The 5,582-nt window shown below is 42.0% G+C and overlaps 1 pseudogene across 1 annotated transcript; it reads left to right on the top strand.

The window, feature by feature from the left end:
- The first annotated feature begins 3,791 nt into the window (after positions 1 to 3,791).
- On the top strand, positions 3,792 to 5,349 carry LOC117077606 (annotated as a pseudogene). The gene is made up of 2 exons (XR_004434809.1): positions 3,792 to 5,132; positions 5,183 to 5,349. The product of XR_004434809.1 is annotated as a heterogeneous nuclear ribonucleoprotein H-like (transcript).
- The last annotated feature ends 233 nt before the right edge of the window (positions 5,350 to 5,582 follow it).

Below are 5,582 nucleotides of genomic sequence, written 5' to 3'. Positions count from 1 at the left end.
AAGAGCAAAGGCACATCTTACATGGCAGCAGCCAGGAAAACGTGTGCAGGGGAATTCCCCTTCATAAAACCATCAGATCTTATGAGACTTACTCACTATCACAAGAACAGCATGGGAAAATCCGGCCCCTATGATTCAATTACCTCCCACAGGGTCCCTCTTATGACACATGGGGATTATTACAATTCATGGTGAGATTTGGGTGGGGACACAGAGCCAAACCATATCACCAGATTAGTTATTGTTGCCCCGACTTTGATGGAGCTTTGCAGCCACTGCCTCACACCAACAAGGTGAACCAGAAGACAAGTGACAATACATGTGATTTACAAAATAGCTGCTGTTTCACTTCCGGCCTCCAAATCTCAGACAAGAATCTCTCTTATGGCTCCCACTTACTGGAGACACACAGGAAGGGGAATATGGGGAAGTGTGGGTCAACTCAGGCAAGCTGACAAATTGCAAACCCATCACAAACTCTTTGTTGTTGTTTTGTTTGTTTGTTTGTGTTTGTTTTTTGAGACAGAGTCTCACTCTGTTGCCCAGGCTGGAGTGCAGTGGCGTGATTTAGGCTCACTGCAACCTCTACCTCCTGGATTCCAGCAATTCTCCTGCCTTCCAGCAATTCTCCTGCCTCAGCCTCTTGAGTAGCTGGGATTACAGGCGCCAGTCGCAACATCTGGCTAATTTTTGTATTTTAGTAGAGACAGGGTTTTCGCCATGTTGGCCAGGCTGGTCTCGAACACTTGACCTGAAGTAATCCACCCACCTTGGCCTCCCAAAGTGCTGGGATTACAGGCATGAGCCACTGTGCCCCGCCACTTTGTTGTTTTTTAATAGCAGTTTTTTTTTTTGTTGTTGTTGAGACGGAGTCTCGCTCTGTCGCCCAGGCTGGAGTGCAGTGGCCGGATCTCAGCTCACTGCAAGCTCCGCCTCCCGGGTTTACGCCATTCTCTCCGCCTCAGCCTCCCGAGTAGCTGGGACTACAGGCGCCCGCCATCTCGCCCGGCTAATTTTTGTATTTTTTAGTAGAGACGGGGTTTCACCGTGTTAGCCAGGATGGTCTCGATCTCCTGACCTCGTGATCCGCCCGTCTCGGCCTCCCAAAGTGCTGGGATTACAGGCTTGAGCCACCGCGCCCGGCTTTAATAGCAGCTTTATTGACGTGTAACTTACAATAGAATGTGCCCATTTTAAGTGTACAATTTGATGAGCTTTGATAATTGTTATTGATTATACTCGTATAACCAATAACCACCAGCACAGTTAAGATATAGAACATTTCCATCCTCCGTTGAAAGTTCTTCATGCCTTTTTGTAGTTAATTCCCCTCTATCCTCAGCTTCAGGCAACCACTGGTCTGCTTCCTGTTGGTATAGATTAGATTCGGCTGATCTGGAATTTCCCGTACATGAAATCATGTGTCTATTTCACTCAGTTAAATAATTTTGAGTTTCACATATGCTGTTGCATGTATCAATAGTTCATCCTTTTTATTGCTCAGTAGTTCCATGGCATGGATATATCACATTTGCTTATCCATCCCCGTTAATGAACTTTTGACTTATTTCCACCATTCGGCTATGATGAATAGAGTAAATTCATGTATGAGGGCATTACATGGACATATTCTTTTTCTTGTATAAATGCTTATGAGTGAAATTCTTAGTCTATTCAAACATTTTCCCCATTTGGCAAACTTGGTTTGTTATTGTTCTTATAATTGAGTTTCAAGACTTCTTTATATATTCCGGATACAAATTCTTTGTCAGATATATGAATCGTAAATATTTTCTCCTAACCTGTGGCTTGCCTTTTTATTTTTTCAAAGATGTGTTTCAAATAGCAGCAGTTTTAAATTTTGAAGTATAATTTGCTAATTCTTTTTGTGACTAGTGCTTTTTGTGTCCTAAGCAGTATTTTCTTCCCTCAAGGTGTATAATTTTCTCCTATGTTGTCTTTTATACATTTTATAGTTTAATTTTCACATTTAGATCCATCATCCATTTGCAGTTAATTTTTCTATATGTGGTGAGCACTGAAGTCTATTTGAAAAACACGGATAGGCCAGACACCTGACATCCCAGCACTTTGGGAGCAGCTGGTGGACTAGTTGAGGTTAGGAGTTCGAGACCAGCCTGGCCAACATGGTGAAACCCTGTCTCTACTAAAAATAAAAAATTAGCTGGTGTGGTGGCGCATGCCTGTAATCCCAGCTACTCAGGAGGCTGAGGCGGGAGAATGCTTGAACCTGGGAGGCAGAGGCTGCAGTGAGCTGAGATTGCGCCACTGCACTCCAGCCTGGGTGACAGAGTGAGACTCCATCTCTAAATAAATAAATACATAAATAAATGCATAAAATAAAATAAAATAAAAAATATGGATAGTTGTTCCAGCATTACCTTGTCACTTTTCTCAAAGATCAATTGACCATATATGTATAGATCTATTTCTGTACTCCATATTCTGTTCCTTTGATCTACATGTCTATCCTTAGGCCAATATCACACTACCTTCATAGCTGTAGCTTTATCATCAGTACTGTAAGACCTCAAAGTTTATTCTTGTTTTCCAAAATTGTTTGGCTATTTTTGGTCCTTTTGTATTTTAAATCATTTATCAGATACATTTTAAATCATTTATCAATTTCTGTTAAAAAGCCTGCTGGGATATTGATTGAGATTACATTGAATCATAGATCAATTTAAGGAGAATTTCTATCTTAACAATATCGAATGTACCAAACCAGAATCATATTATTTCTTTTTAATTATTTATGTCTTCTTCAATTTCTCACAATAATGTTTTACCATTTTTAGTGCAGAGGTTTTGCACATTTGTTAGGTTTATTCCTACATATTTCAGTTTTTTGTTGCTATTTGTAAACTGTAGCTTTTAGAATTTCAATTTCTAATTGTTTATTGATGGTCAGTGGTCTCTGTTCTTATATTTATTATTTCCTTTCTTCCAGTTTCTGGATTGTTTGTTTGTTTGTTTGTTTTTTGAGGTGGAGTCTCGCTCTGTCACCCAGGCTGGAGTGCAGTGGCGCGATCTTGGCTCATTGCAACCTCTGCCTCTCAGGTTCAAGCGATTCTCGTCCCTCAGTCTCCCGAGTAGATGGGATTACAGGCGTGCACCACCATACCCAGCTAATTTTTTTGTATTTTTAGTAGAGACATGGTTTCACCATGTTGGCCAGGCTGGTCTCGAACTCCTGACCTCAAGTGATTTGCCTGCCTTGGCCTCCCAAAGTGCTGGGGTTACAGGCGTGAGCCACCACGCCCGGCCTCTTTCAGTTCCTTTGAATTTCGTTTGCTCTTCTTTTCCTAACTTTGTATAGGTGGAAATTTAGATCATTGATTTTAAACCCTTGTCTTTTTTTTTCCTAAAATAAGCATTTATACCTATAAATTTCTCTCTAAGCACTGCTCTGACAGCACCCTACACATTTGATATTTCATTTTTATTTTTATTCAGTTAGAATGTCCTTTGTGGTGAATCTCTTTTGGAGGATACAATGAGAACATGGCAGTTTGACAGCCCTCACCAGAACCCAACCATGCTGGCACCCTAATCTCAGACATCCAGTCTCCAGAACTGTGACAAATTTCTGTTGTTTAAGCCACCTATCATACTTAGTTAAAGCAGACATTCATCTAAACATTTGCCTTGGCGTTTATTTATAAGAGCCTACAGTCTCATGAATGTGTCATTATAAAACAATTTCAGAGTTTCAGGCCTAGACTTAGCATCTAGTTCAACATCCAAATAGGGCATTTCGTCTTAGCAGAAGTCGGGTTTCTGGTTTGTTTCGACGCCGGATCGCGTAAGAGAGGATGATGTTGGGCACCGAAGGCAGAGAGGGATTCGTGGTGAAGGTCCGGGGCTTGCCCTGGTCTTGCTCGGCCGATGAAGTGCAGAGGTTTTTTTCTGACTGCAAAATTCAAAATGGGGCTCAAGGTATTCGTTTCATCTACACCAGAGAAGGCAGACCAAGTGGCGAGGCTTTTGTTGAACTTGAATCAGAAGATGAAGTCAAATTGGCCCTGAAAAAAGACAGAGAAACTATGGGACACAGATATGTTGAAGTATTCAAGTCAAACAACTTTGAAATGGATTGGGTGTTGAAGCATACTGGTCCAAATAGTCCTGACACGGCCAATGATGGCTTTGTACGGCTTAGAGGACTTCCCTTTGGATGTAGCAAGGAAGAAATTGTTCAGTTCTTCTCAGGGTTGGAAATCGTGCCAAATGGGATAACATTGCCGGTGGACTTCCAGGGAGAAGTACGGGGGAGGCCTTCGTGCATTTTGCTTCACAGGAAATAGCTGAAAAGGCTCTAAAGAAACACAAGGAAAGAATAGGGCACAGGTATATTGAGATCTTTAAGAGCAGTAGAGCTGAAGTTAGAACTCATTATGATCCACCACGAAAGCTTATGGCCATGCAGCGGCCAGGTCCCTATGACAGACCTGGGGCTGGCAGAGGTATAACAGCATTGGCAGAGGAGCTGGCTTTGAGAGGATGAGCGTGGTACTTCTGGTGGAGGCTATGGAGGCTATGATGATTACAATAGCTATAATGATGGCTATGGATTTGGGTCAGATAGATTTGGAAGAGACCTCAATTACTGTTTTTCAGGAATGTCTGATCACAGATACGGGGATGGTGGCTCTACTTTCCAGAGCACAACAGGACACTGTGTACACATGCGTGGATTACCTTACAGAGCTACTGAGAATGACATTTATAATTTTTTTTTCACCACTCAATCCTGTGAGAGTACACATTGAAATTGGTCCTGATGGCAGAGTAACTGGTGAAGCAGATGTCGAGTTTGCAACTCACGAAGATGCCGTGGCAGCTATGTCAAAAGACAAAGCAAATATGCAACACAGATATGTAGAACTCTTCTTGAATTCTACAGCAGGAGCAAGCGGTGGTGCTTACGAACACAGATATGTAGAACTCTTCTTGAATTCTACAGCAGGAGCAAGCGGTGGTGCTTATGGTAGCCAAACGATGGGAGGCTGGGCTTGTCAAACCAGTCCAGTTACGGTGGCCCAGCCAGCCAGCAGCTGAGTGGTGGTTATGGAGGCGGCTATGGTGGCCAGAGCAGCATGAGTGGATACAACCAAGTTTTACAGGAAAACTCCAGTGATTTTCAGTCAAACATTGCCTAGGTAACCAAGGAGCAATGAACAGCAGCTACTACAGTAGTGGAAGCCGTGCATCTATGGGCGTGAACGGAATGGGAGGGATGTCTAGCATGTCCAGTATGAGTGGTGGATGGGGAATGTAATTGATCTATCCTGATCACTGACTCTTGGTCAACTTTTTTTTTTTTTTTTTTAAGAAAAAACTTCAGTTTAACAGTTTCTGCAATACAAGCTTGTGATTTATGCTTACTCTAAGTGGAAATCGGGATTGTTATGAAGACTTAAGGCCCAGTATTTTTGAATACAATACTCAATCTAGGCTGTAACAGTGAAGCTGAGTAAACTATATGTTAAACTTAAGTTCCAGCTTTTCTCAAGTTAGTTATAGGATGTACTTAAGCAGTAAGCGTATTTAGGTAAAAG

The sequence above is a fragment of the Trachypithecus francoisi genome, unplaced genomic scaffold, assembly GCF_009764315.1.
Source record: "Trachypithecus francoisi isolate TF-2019V2 unplaced genomic scaffold, Tfra_2.0 Lachesis_group6, whole genome shotgun sequence".
Lineage (NCBI taxonomy): Eukaryota > Metazoa > Chordata > Mammalia > Primates > Cercopithecidae > Trachypithecus > Trachypithecus francoisi.
The sequence above is the reverse complement of the archived record's forward strand: the minus strand, read 5'-3'. Positions and strand labels throughout refer to the sequence as shown.